The sequence below is a fragment of the Hippopotamus amphibius genome, chromosome 10 (assembly GCF_030028045.1).
Source record: "Hippopotamus amphibius kiboko isolate mHipAmp2 chromosome 10, mHipAmp2.hap2, whole genome shotgun sequence".
Lineage (NCBI taxonomy): Eukaryota > Metazoa > Chordata > Mammalia > Artiodactyla > Hippopotamidae > Hippopotamus > Hippopotamus amphibius.
The window spans coordinates 13,812,261-13,826,614 of NC_080195.1; positions in this window are offsets into that span (position 1 = coordinate 13,812,261).

Consider the following 14,354-nt stretch of genomic DNA (forward strand, 5'->3'; position numbering starts at 1 on the left):
ATCCTCTAAAATCACCACCATCACCACCACCATCATCATCATCATCATCACCATCACCATCATCATCATCACCATCATCACCATCATCACCACCATCATCACCATCATCACCACCATCATCACCATCATCACCACCATCATCACCATCATCATCACCATCACCATCACCATCATTTGGAGCTTGAAATGGCCTTTAAGAAATCCTTGGGGGCACAATCATTTCATTTCTTTTCTATAGCCCAACAAAGAAAGAAAAGATAAAGCTGCCCTGATAGCAGTTAAGTACCACATTATCGCTGAACCTCATGATCATCCTAGAAAGGTATGGAATTATGGTCCACACACAATTGTGGCAAGATCAAACCCTACATGGTCCAAGAAGCAGACACATAGCATAGTACATCAATTCTGTATCAAATATCTCTTGTCTCCACATTGATCACCCTTCAATTTCCATTTCTTTCATTGAATGACAGATTCTTAGGGTAGGAGAGGACTTTGCAGGTCAGTTGATTTAAGTGCTGCCTGGTGCTTGAGCTCTTCTTAGAACCCTGACAAACACTACCCAGCCTTTACTAGATGGACCAACTCCCGTGATGAGGGCTGTCTACATTCCCAAGCAGCCTATTCTGTTGTCAGGGACTTCATGTGTGAATGGAGTCTGCTTTCCCACAGTTTTTACCAATGGTCCCATTGCTGTGCTATGGAATAGCAGAACAGATTTAATCTATCTTCTATGTGTTCCATACGCATTATTCCTTTTGAACTGTGTGCCTAGTTCCCAAAATTTGTTCCCAGTTTGTAATAATTTTAAAATTATTTCAACTATCCTTTGAATATCTTCTTTTTCCTCTTAAACTGTGAAGATTGCTCCAACTTTTCTCTAACCCATGCAAAAGATGGGTCTTCCAGCCTTCATTCTTGCTACTGTGCCTCTATTCATGTGGCCTAATATTAAAATACTAGACTCCAAGCTCCATATGTGAACAGTGTGATATGGTTGCTAAATAAAGCTCTGCTTTAAAGCCATTTGTCTCTTATTCTTGTCCCAGTACAGCTGGCTTTCTTTGAATGTTAGTGCAGGACTCTGCATAGATCTTGGTAAAACAATTTTGTCTCTCATTCCAACTCTTTGAGATCTTCGTGGATCCTAATTTTCTTCTGGAATTTTTTTCCAGTACTGTTAAGGTGATGACACACACAAATTAATAAAAATATTGAACAGAACAACAACGACTATTTAGGGAAAGAGAGAAAGAATGAGAAAAGGTAATCCCTGTTCCATCCCTTCCTCGCTCTCACTAGACACATGGACACACAAACCAAGGGATGACTTTGAAGGACTGTACGAAGCAGATCGGACATCCCACTCTCCAAAAAGGTAGGGAAGTGAGTTTTCCTTTAAGTTTTGCTCCCAATTTCTGTCACACCGTCTTTGCTTATCAAATGTCAACAACTACCCCATACTTACACGCTGGAATAAAACATCCATGAAAAATTATTTTATAAAGACTGTCAAGATGTTTTTTCATTGATTATTAATTCCATCCATCTACTTTGTGCAATTCATACTTACGCATTTCTCCACCCAACTTTTTGAGTGGTACCAAAGCTGTATTCCTAAAGAAGATCCAATAAATCATTCGATTTTCTGATTTAAATCTTCAATTGAAATGACTTCTCTGAATTGAACTAAGAAGGGGATGGCAGGTATAACTAACCCTTTTGCAGTCTATATCTTTTAATTCAGTAGTTTTCACTATAATTTTCCCAAGGGTTCCAAGTCCATGTATGATATAATTTTAAGAGGCACAATTGTAATTGCATATCCCTTGATTACACATTTATACTGGCAATTCTGCAAGTCAAGTTGTATTCTGTTCACTTCACATTTTTTTGTTATTTCTATTTCTCTGATTACTATTATTAACTTAGATGTGGCAAATTGGAAGAAAAGTACTGAGAAAATTCACATTCTGGTTGGCCATCTAGGTGCTCTCAGACCATGGTTTTGGAGAATGAGACACTGAGCTATTGGAAGTTTCTGTTAATGAACCTGCAGGATAATCATATAGAGGCAGGAGCTCCAGCACACATGTGAGGGGCTATGAGATGATAAAGCACATTTTTGCTGAATTATTCTTTGAATTACCCAATATCTGATTTTGAGTCTGCAAACAGAAAACAGTTATGGGAGGAAACAGCTGAACAAACAATATCACAAACACTGAAGAAACAGGGGCATATCTTTAGTGTGTTGGAAAGACCTCCTTTTGATCTCTGAAGTGCAGCTTCGTCCAATTTAAGAAAGGGAGTGGCTTCTGCAGTAAAAGTAAAGAAGCTGAGGTCCAAAGGATAAAGAAAAACTTCTCAGGATGGAGTCTTGCTGGTGCTAATGTGTCTTTTTTTGAGGCACAACCCGAATAGCTCAGGTTACTGCTGTTTGTAGAAGTAACATGGTTAATTATTTACGTTTCTCACCATTGGTTCAGATTCTTTTCTTATCAAACTGCTATGCCCAAACCCAAAACAAATAACCTCCCTAGAACAGTTAGTGATCACGTTAAACGGGGTTTGTGTGATGGTGACAGAACATTTTTCTATTCTTTCTCTCATGGTTTCTCGTTTCCAGTAACCATTCTACTAGTGAAGGTCAGGACGAATTTGTGTTTCTATGTTGATTGTACTTACGATTTGCTGTGGCTTGATTCTTTCTGGTCTTTTAAACCTGCCCTATAGACCTCTTCCTTATGTTTTGAGCTATTCTAATTCCTCCATTCAGTAGGGTATCTCAGATATCACTAGAAAAAGAAGCATGTTTTCCTCCCCAAGGTTTTTCTGCTGTTTGGGTTTTTGATCATATGCTCTAAAACAGACCTGACATGATCATCGAGAATTGGAATGATGTAATGATAGGAAATAACTAGACAGCAAAGCTGATATAAGCCTTTCTCTTCTTTTCTCCAAGAATCCTTCCAGGAGCAGAATGCTGTGCCCAAATGTGGCAGAAAAGGAGTTGGTAGGTGGGGTGCTTGCAAGCAGATGCTCCTTTTCTGTAGCAACTTTCAGTCTAAATTCCACGCTCAAAGGAAGCAGCTATTCTTATCCTTGATTTTGGGTTTGGTTTTTCCTACTTAAAGTACATCACTCTTGATCTTTTATCCTTACTTAAGATACAGAGGTCTACAGGGCAGGTTTAAAAGACCAGAAAGAACCAAGGTCTTATGCAGTCGTATCTTTTTATGACACCCGAAATCATTTTTGGAAGCAAGGAAGATATAAAATAGGAAAGAAATAAGAAAGGAGTGGAGCCCAAAGGGGTTAAACAACTTGGCCGAGATTATATACCATTAGCAGCCCATTCATTCATTCATTCATTCATTCGTTCAGTCATTCTAGAAAGGCTCATTAAGTATTTGTTACGTCACAGGTATTAGGAGAGGTGTGTGCATAGAATGGTAACCTAGACAGAGTCCTCGGGGAGCTTACAGTCTAGAACAGAATGCAGGTCTCTTGAGTTTCAAAGTTCTGCTCTTTCCTCTGTACTCTGCCATGTTGTTGGTGCTTAAAAAATGCATTCCCCATGTGTCTACCTAGGGCCTAATAGAAACAAAACTTTGAAGCTAGAAGGACCTCCGTTTTTTCATCTCTAATTTGGAACTAATAATAGCATCTAACTAGCAGGGCTGCAGATTAACTAATTCCTACGAAGGGCTCAGCACAGTGTCTAGCACATACTAACTGTGCAATAAATGTTGAATATTATTATCACTATCATTGATGTTCTCTGGCTGTAAATATAGTCAATCCTATAATTATCGTAACCCATTTTCAAAATCTAAGTTAAATCGTTGCTGAACCAAACGAAACTCTTCATCATTAATCATTAGTCTGAATTCAAGTATAATGGTTGAGGTTTAATATTTTCTGAAACTTTACTCCTTTGAAAAAGTTCTTTTCCTCTCATAATAGCAGAGTTTAGCCGGTTTGATGTTTATAAGATCTCACCTTTCTCGCTGTTACAGAGTGTTAAAAGCATTACTGTACAAGCTGGAACATTTTTCTGAGTTACGTTTTTCTCATACATGGTCTTAAAATGGCTAATTCCAAAGAACAAAGACTAAGTTATCCATGGAGAATGAAGTCATAATTTTATTTTTATCTCTCCTGTCTGAGTATAACTACCACAGCACATCATGTCCAAGTAATGCGAACACGTCTGGTTGGCACAGCTACAAAAGCAGGACTGATAAGTAACCGATCAGCTTATTCACAGCATTCTTTTCATGGAGAGGTCACTGTCCCCTTTGTTCCTGAAAGTTCCAACAAAGCTTAAACATTCCAGAGACTGGTCGCTGAAATTAATTAAATGGCTTCATGTACACTGCTCCTGGGATTATCTTCTTGTAATACTGTAGCTTCTGTGCTTTTAAGTTTGCCTAATTAAATCCTTTCAAATGTAAGAAGTTAAGCAATTAGCACTACTAAACCACATAATTAATATATGCCTTAAACACATTTTTCAAAATAAAATGATTTGGGAAAGAAATATTTGGAGTAATAGATTACTACTACATATCAGGTATGAAAGGATTATCAGTGTGTACAGCTATATGACTGTGGAATATTATCTTAATGTTTTTTCATATATAAAATGGGAATTACAGCACCGAATTCACAGGATTTTATATGGATTTTCACAGGGCACTTAACTGAATTAATATTTAATTTTAATGTTTAATTTTAAATTACTCTTTAATACTAATTCTCAACTAGTTTTTCTTTCAATTAATACAAAGCTACATGTAATAAAATTCAATACTATAATTCTAATGGAAATAATTATTCTTAAATTTTGATTCAGAAGGCATTTGATGTTTTTGCATCACATAGATAATGTCTAACTCCCTCCCTGGACTGAAAGTGCCAGGAGTGTAAGCCTGCACCAAGCTGCACGATCCTGGCACACAACACATGTGCAGCAGGGAGCTCCAGAATTAACCAATGGATAATATGAATATAAATTATGACACTGGAAATGTCAATTAATAAATATTCAGGTGATAAGATAATGGGTAAACCAGCCTCTACAATATGTCAACACAAAATATAAAATGTATATATGAGACCCTAATTAGATAGATACGTATATTTTAGAGTGTGCTTTTAGCATCTGTACATTTCTATGATGTGTTTAGGAGCAAAACAGACCCCCTTGCTCTCAAAAAGTTTAGATTCTTGAGGTGAAGAAAAAAATACACACATATTGTTCTCAAATCAATCAGGATTCGATCAGCATTAAATGTGTATACCCCACTACGAGATACACTACTAGATCCTAAAATAAGAATTACTCTTCATGTTACCAAATTAGTGGATATAAATATTTCTATCTAAAATAATTTCAAGGTTGGGCCTTTTAAATGTTAACATCTAAAATGACTTAGTTTAGGGACTTCCCTGGTGGCGCAGTGGTTAAGAATCTACCTGCCAATGCAGGGGACGCGAGTTCGATCCCTGCTCCAGGAAGATCCCGCATGCTGAGGAGCAACTAAGCCCATGTGCCACAACTACTGAGCCTGCACTCCAGAGCCCTCGAGCCACAGCTACTGAGCCCATATGCCACAACTACTGAAGCCACGCACCTGGAGCCCATGCACCACAACAAAGAGTAGCCCCCACTCTCTGCAATTACAGAAAGCCTGCACACAGCAATGAAGACCAAAGACAGCCAATAAATAAATAAATGAATAAATAAAAAAATAAATTTTAAAAAATGACTTAATTTAGATATTCTGGACTATTAGTATACATCTGATTTCATTTGCACGTGATAAAAAAGTAATCATTTTTTGCTAGCACCTGCACTAATGTTTTTCAAACATATTTCCAAAGTAAAAATGTTTGTAAGTTATAAAACAGCCTCACCATGGAAGTTATAAAAAACATCAAAAATATCCCCCAAAATAATTTTCAATAATCTTTTATGGGAAAAAGTGGAATGAGATAAAGCAGGCAAGTAACTATAAAAAAGTTGCTTGTTCAAAGAAAATAAAAGAATATTTCAGTTCCAATGGAGCTCAAAATTTATTGACTTGTTTAGTAGGAAAAGGGATGAAACTACATCACCTTATAGTCAGGTGATCCATTGACATTTTCCCCTGAGGAATCTAGACTACAATAGCAAAAGAATTTGTTGACGGAACGTTTGAATGTGCTTACATAAGTAAAAATTTATATGAGTATTGCTCAAAAAAAAATGATAAAATGGAGAGATTTAAAATTCTGGGGGGGGGGGGGGTGTGTGTGTGTTTGTTTGCAGCAGTATTCAGCTAACGGGCACTAAGTAATAGAAAAACACTTCGGTCAGTCAGTTCTTCACCACCCAGAAATCAACATAAAGCATGGAATTCAACTTTCAATTTTTTGAAAGCCTCCCTTGAAGATGGGAGACTGGCTTTCTTCACAAGACGAGGAATTTCTGAAGACTCAGCCTGACCTGTTGCCTTGAAGTTCCATAATCAATCTAGTAGCCTAGAAGGGAAAACATGAAGCCTCTTGACATATTCATAGATCTCTTACTATGATGGTGAAGTTTAATTCTGGGAAACCTAAGCAAGGATATAATATACAATGACCCAGGCCTCCAGCACGATGCTGCTAAAAAGATTCAGGTGAAGAGTGACAGCTGCCTGCCTGGAACTCGCATCATGAATCCATGTCTAATTAAAAAGCATAATCTTGGAGCATTTTACTAAAATAGCCGGTAAATTAATGTGTTGAAATCTATATTTACCCATGAAATAATTGCACGATGACGCCCGTAGGTTTTCGCATTTTACAGTTATCAGCATCTCCCTCTACACAAGCTTTATTTTCTGCTTTGAAGCAGCAACTACACTGCCAGGGTCCTTCCTCATCAGAGCAGATACGAGTCAACTTGCAGAAGAGGCCAGGAGAGATGCAGAGAAAAAAATAGGGATTTTGAGAGTAAATATATTATAAAATTGTCTCATATGGTTATTAAAAACCATTTAAACAATAATAACTTTAAAATCAGTATCTATTACGTGCTTACTATGTACTCATCACTAACTGCTTTATAGAAGTCACTCATTTAATCTTTACAGTGAACCTGTGCGGTGGGCATGAAATTTATCCCCATTTTATAGGCCAGGACACTAAGCCTCAGAAAGTTATAAAACTTGCAAAGGTCACACAACTAGTAAGTGGCAGAGCCTTGATTCAAACCCAGGGAATGTAGCTCAGAGCCTGACACTATAATGGCAGTAACACTTAAGCATCAAGCTCCTCTTATTCAAATAACTCCATACGAAAAAAAATCTTATTTTGAATTCTGATGCCTGAAAGTGTAAAGATACAGAAGGAATTATGTGAGTAGTCAGAATTTTTAAAAGATGCATTTGCCTAAAACTGGGTCTCTGATCTAAGGACAGTCACTCAGCATCTCTTGACTGCGGTGTGCTTGGTTTACAAACATGGTTAAGTTCTACTTCTAAAACTGTACGGTGTTTATGTCCACACAACACTTGGAATAACCACCACTTACCACCTCTTAGTAGTGGATATTTGATTATGAGTCTATCTTACCCACAAGATGTTTAAAAAGGAGATCTTAAATTATTCCTATTATATCTCTTGCCTATGCATATTGAATTGAAGAATTCCTATACACACACACACACACACATATATATGTAAGAAACAAAATTACATAACTCTAAATTTACATAGATATTTTGAATTTTGCATAAGACAATTCATCAACTCTTTATGCCCTGAGAAATGCAAGCCCCAAACCAGAGGAAGGCCAAAGTATTTCCTGCAGGTTGCCATGTCATTTACCCCTGAGCCAAGGTGAGCCAGGGCATCTCAACCTGAAAAATATTTTTGAAATTGTTGATTTTTGGTTCTAGTGTTCTCCACATTTTATAAACAGGGAAGCTATTGGTTTCAAAGCTCTTATAATAAATACTTTTTTTCCCCTTAAGCATTTCCAAAACCTCAGAAGAAAAGCCAAGTATGAGGAAGGTTCTCATATAATCCTTAACCAGATGTAACTAGGTTGAAAGAAGATATACACGTATTGCTTTGTTGAAGTGGCCTTCATTCTAGTTAAGTTGAGGTAGATTATTCTTCTTAGGCTTATGAACATAACCCCTGATATAATTGTTCACATTCCTGCAGTCAGATCTTTCCATACAAGTATAACTCTTTGAGACATCTTGAGATATCCTTTTGAAAAGCTTATAAATCTCTATGTAGTTAATCATCATAAACGTATTAAGATATGCAATCATAAATATGAAAAAGATCTAAGAGAAAAATTATCTCAATTACTCAGACTATCCCCAAAAGGTATAGCTTTTTAAATAATACTGATAAAAAAACAGCATTGCTTCGAGGAAAGGAAGGATTCTGGATTCTTTTGCGGTCTGCTTGGGCAAGTCATCTAACCTCTTCCATTGGAAGTTTTTTTAATGTGGAGATGCTCTCTAACAGCGCTACCACTTATCCAAGTCTACGGAAATTCTGCATCTTCCTTTGTAATGTTTCCTATTGGATGCTAATTTCTGCCCTGCCAGGAAGTGCACAGGACCTATATTATATGCACCCTGGTCCTGGTTGGCCCCATTCGTCCCATCAGCCTCAGTTGTTTTCCTGGCTTCCCAGCTGCGGTGGTCCAGCCATAACTCGAACCATTCCTGTGGTTGTAAAACCACGGCTGCAGCCTCTGCCGTCTCATCTCCTCACCGGCAGACTGTTTCCTCTTCCCCCGGGGGCTTAGGCAAAACCACCATCATACCCAGTGGGGTTGGTGTCACAGCAGCTCACCACCCAGGTCTGGCCCAACTCAACTCGTGGACACAGTGGTTTCCCCAGGGGCTCACATCAGAGAAGCAGGAAGCATGGAGGTATCAACACTGACCAGGGGAGGAAAGAGAAAGGGAAGAGCCAGCAGAGCTGAGATGCAGTAGTTCACTCCACGTGCCCCAACAACCACCTATATTTCCTAGAGAAACTCTGCCCAGCTCAGTAAAGTATCACCTCGTATTTGCTTTTCCTCTTTCCCTGCCTCACTTTCAGTTTTCCCTTACATCTTGGGATTTTACATCCCCATCCCTTCCCCATCAAGTATCAGCTTAGTACATAAGCTCTGCCGGGCTCTGGGTTCTAGAAAAACTGATTAAGACCTAGTAGCCGTCCACACTTCTCGGTCCTCACCTTGACACAGACCCTCTTATCACTAATAGTTCACCATGAGGGTCTGCGAATCCCCAGGGGGAGTCTTACATCTGCTCACAAACAGGTCTGCTCAGCTACCTCATGGCATCTGGTGGTGTTGATTTCTAGGATATAAATTTGTCCTCCCAGCAGGTCCCACTGTCTCCCGTGAGGCATCAACTGGACATCCCTTTCTTGCCCTGGCTTTGAGGCATGAAATCGTCAAGGTCCCAATGCTACATGGTGTTGTTTTGCAAGGGAGGAGAGAACATTTCTCTTTTTTATATTGTGCAGTCTGTCTTTAGAGAGATCCAGTGACAGCGGGGTTCATGTTCTGTTGTAAAAAAAAAAAACTGTTTTTTAACATTCAGAAGAGAACTGGGTCAGAAGACAAATTCAAAATGCAAATGCCCAGGATAACTCAGATACAACCCTCTGATTCCATCTCTGTCACTGGCTCCAGGTAGAGAAAGAAGGCACATAGAGATGAATAAGTTTCTGAGATTTCCAAATGAGTCTAGACAAAGACCGAAGCAGGTCTGGGAAAATTAGGATATTTTACCTAAGATTCATGCCCTTAATGCAGTTCTGGGGATTCTGGCAGTGGCCCCAGGCATCAGGTAGGAGAGCTGCAAGAGGTTATTTTTTATTTTTATTTTCTGGTGATATTTACCACATCTACGTGTCCTGCAGTCACTATTCCAAAGAAAAAGCTCTAGAGCACCGGGTGTTCCCTAGGGAAGAGGCATGGGGGAGAGGCCAGGAGAAAAATGGAACTTCTTCTCATGCATGACAGTGCTTCATGTGCTTTTCTTTGTTTATAGTGTTGTTAGGAGTTGTTTTTTGATGGGATTGTTTTCTGAGTCTTGTTCTGTAAAGGGCGCACTTATAAAACTCTAAGAAGCAAATTAAAACCCAGTGCACCATAAAATAAAGGCAGTTCATACAAATTAAAATGTTGTGTGCTTAGAGTCTGGGGAGGTGAAACAAGAAATCTGAAGTTACTACCTAGGATCATTAGGTATCTGATCAAAGAAGGGCCTTCAGAGGGGCAGAGTCATAAAGGCCGGGGGGCATGGCACCGAGAGGAATGGAGAGCATCCCTGAGCATCAGTGAGCAGGTGGAGAAATGAAGCATCGTGAATTGTGTGTGTTAGGTCGGATATAATCTGGTGCTCACCATGAGTCATTTCCCATGGAAGAAATGGAAAGAGTGGAGAAGAGCAGTTGTGAGCAGAGTTTCACGCCAGTGGTTCCCTGTAAGTATGGACATAGCTGCTGACAGCCCAGGAACACAGGTGCAGTTAACCAGTTGTGAAGATCGGTAAGGAGGTTCTGTGCTGTTTAGCTTATTGGGAGAGTCAGGGTATCTTATGGAGAAATAGGTCCTGTTCATTTTAAGCATATTGTTTAGGTAAACAGAGAAAAGTCAGATCTTCCTGTATTACAGCAATGCTCTAAGAAGAAAAGGCAACTTCACATGAATGGGTCAAAGAGAATGCCAAAGTAGTAAACATCTACATATTTGTAGACCAAAAAAGTCTCTCATTCAGGCGAGATGGAATCTGGCTGGATTTCGGTGTGGATCTTTCATAAGCATCTCTCTTGTGTGGCCAACTGCTTGTGCTCAAAAGAATAACAATGCTACTATCTTGCATATCTGATCCGCCGCCCCTGCTATTAATTTCCTCTAAGCATGTCTGTAAGCTATCTGAGTGTCCAAAACCCTTTTAGTTCCATTCCAATCTTCTTTCTCCATCAAATACAAGTAGGCAGGAGGAAAGAAAAGGTGTTACTCTTGGAAAAGAAATCAGAGATCGTCTCTGAGAAGTATGAAGTCCTGATCCCTTTTTATGTACAACTCTATTTCATTCCTCTGGAAATTCTTTTTTTGCATATACTCAGTCTTTAAAAATAAAGGGACTAGGGACTTCCCTGGTGGCACAGTGGTTAAGAATCCGCCTGCCAGTGCAGGGGACACGGGTTCGATCTCTGGCCCAGGAAGATCTCACATGCCGCGGAGCAGCTAAGCCCGTGGGCCACAACTACTGAGCCTGCTCTCTAGAGCCTGCGGAGCCACAACTGTTGAGCCCATATGCCACAACTATTGAAGCCCACGCGCCTAGAGCCCATGCTCCACAACAAGATAAGCCACTGCAATGAGAAGCCCGCACACCACAATGAAGAGTAGCCCCCACTCGCTGCAACTAGAGAAAAGCCTGTGCACAGCAGTGAAGACCCAATGCAACCAACCAATAAATAAATAAGTTAAATACATAAATAAAATTAAAAAATAAAGGGACCAGATGCCTATAGTACTTATGCGTGCATGTATTCATTCGTCCACTCAACCATTCATCAAATGTTTGCCGTGTGCTCTGAACTGTCAGGCACATGATGCCAAGACAGGTGGCAGGATCCATCCTTTGAACATGATCGCTCTCTGGCGGGGAAGACTGACCCATAAACTGACTTGATCCTATGGATCGGAGCGTCGAGAAGGTGCTCCTGGCTCAGATCAGGTGTGGGTGTTAGCAGAGAGGGAAGGGAGAGGAAAGGGAGTGGTGGGGGGAGCAAGGCTTCCTAGGGAGGGTGACACTTGAGCTGTGTCTTAAAGGATAAGCGGGCATTAAGTGGAGGAGCGCAGGAAGCATACCGGACCAAGTGGATGAGAGGAAGAAAGGCCAGGCAGTGAGGAAATGGGTGGTGTGCACAGTGTTGCTGAAGGATAAAGATGTCCAAAGGCCAGCCTTTCCTTCCCCTGTTATCCAACTTGAATTTATCTTGTAGGTGATGCAAAGCACTGAAGGCTCCTGTGCTAGGGAATAAATACAGAGTTACATTTCAGGTAGATTCTTTTAAGAAAACAAGGCTGAAGAAAGGAACACCAGTTAGGCTGGTGCAAAAGGTAATGAGGGCCGGAATGGAGGGAAGACACTGGAGATCTTTGAGGGAAGGGCAGCAGTGAAATCTCCAGCACTTGCTCGTGTGTTGGAGGCAGGTGAGTTCGTGGGCTGGACTGTTAGTGTTTCAACACCATAATTTCCTTCTATATTCTTCCCCTATATTGAAGGTGCCAGAGCCCTTACTTTTTTGTCACTCTTTAGCCAGCAGGGTCTCATGTTAAGTTCCTACAGGTAGTTCTCAGGAAAGGTTTAGAAGGCAGAAGAAAAGGAAAAACTATTATTTTACCAGCAATGGTTAGTAGGAGCATGTGTGTTGGCGGATGGCATAATGTGGTTTTGTGAGTAGCTTCTGGGTAGTCTCCTGAGGATCACTCCCTTTGGTGTTGTAGACCGCTGAGATCTTTGGTGGAAGTTCTTTGAAATTCCTGTAATTTGTTTTCTTAAAGGCTAGCAGTGGCTTCTCTGACCTTTGCTTGTTTAGAGCTTCTAACTGATTTTGTAATTTCCTAACTCTCTGTATTAAATTCTTTCCTGCTTGAAATATCTAGAGTGGTTTCTGTTTACTGAGCAAACTCTGAAGGATGATACCCAGGGTTCTGGCTTACAGAGCCAGGTGGATGGATGAGTGAATTGTAGAATTCATCCATCCATTCATTTCTTCATTCCTTCAGTGTTGAGCATTTACTGTATGCCCAGGCATTGGTATAGGTACTAGAGATACAGTCACTGCTATCAAAAAGATCAGTGAGCCTGCCCTTGTGGAGCTTACCTTTTGGAGGCAGAAATAAAGGAGTACAAGAAACCAATAATTAGGCAATGCCATTTCAGATTGTGTTGTTAGGAAGAAAATAAAAGGAGACCATAGGAAAGAGAATGTGTAGGCGGTGGAGTGACTAACTTAGACTGAATAGAGAAAAACATCACTAAGGAGGTCACATTTCAGCCTCAATGACCTAAATGACTGAAAAGCATTAGTCATACAAAGATTTATTTCTGGCATAAGTAACAGCGAACTTGATTGGCTCCAGGAAGAGAATGAAGGCCCAGGTGGCTAGAGCATAATGGCAGGGGGGAAAGTGGTAGGAGATGCTGCCCAAGAATTAGGTAGGAGTCAGGTCATGTAGGGTCTTCTAAGCCCTTGTGAAGAGTTTGGAACAAGGCTTTAAAAGGTTTAAGCAAAGGAGCCACATGGTCAGATTTGTGTTTTAAAAAATACCACTAGAGAAAGCAGCTTGTTGAGCCATATGGAGAGGGTAGGGTGAACGGAGTAAATATTAGAAGTATTAAATCTGAACGCCTCTGGGATATGCAGTTGGCATGAAATTGGATAAATAAGCCTGCGGGGAAAGGTCTGCTATTGAATATGGAATTAGGAGGCCTCTGCACATAAGGGACATTGGGTACTCCAAGACAACACGAGGTAACGCAGGGAGTGTCTGTAGAAAGATCAGAGCATCTGGTTAGGGAATCTATAAAGGTAGCTGGAGTTAAGAAGTGCCTACAAAAGAGATGAAGGAAGAAGATCCAAAAAGGTGTGGGATCACAGAAGTCAAGAGGATTTCAATAAAGGGAGTGACTGCTTAATGGTATGGGATTGTGTTTGGGAGTAATGAAAATGTTTGAGACTAGATTGTAATGATGGTTGCACAACATTGTGAGTTTACTAAATGTCACGGAATTGTATACTTAACATGGCTGAAATGGTAAGTTTTATATGTAATTTACCACAATAAAAAAACTATAAAGCTACAGAAGAACACAAAGGAGAAAAATCTATGTAATCTTGCGTTAGAAAAAATTTCTTATATAGCACATAAAATGCATGAGTCAGAAAAGGAAAAATTAACATACTGAAAATAATAAAAAATAAAGACCTTTGTGTTTTCTACTGCTAAGAAAACAAAAAAGAAGTCACACTGCAGGAACATATTTGCAAAATATATATCTGATAATAGCCTGGTATCTAGAACATATAAAGAACTTTCATAAGCCACTAATTATGAGACAAAGAACCTAATTTTTAAAAAAATAAGCAAAAGCTTTGAACAGAAATTTCACCAAAGAAGAGATACAAATGGAAAATAAAAACACAATAATATACTCAATATTATTAACTATGAAAATGCAAATGAAAACCACAATGAGAGATCACCACACACTTTTTAAAATGGCTAAAATTAAAAAGAAAAAAAAGAAAAACAT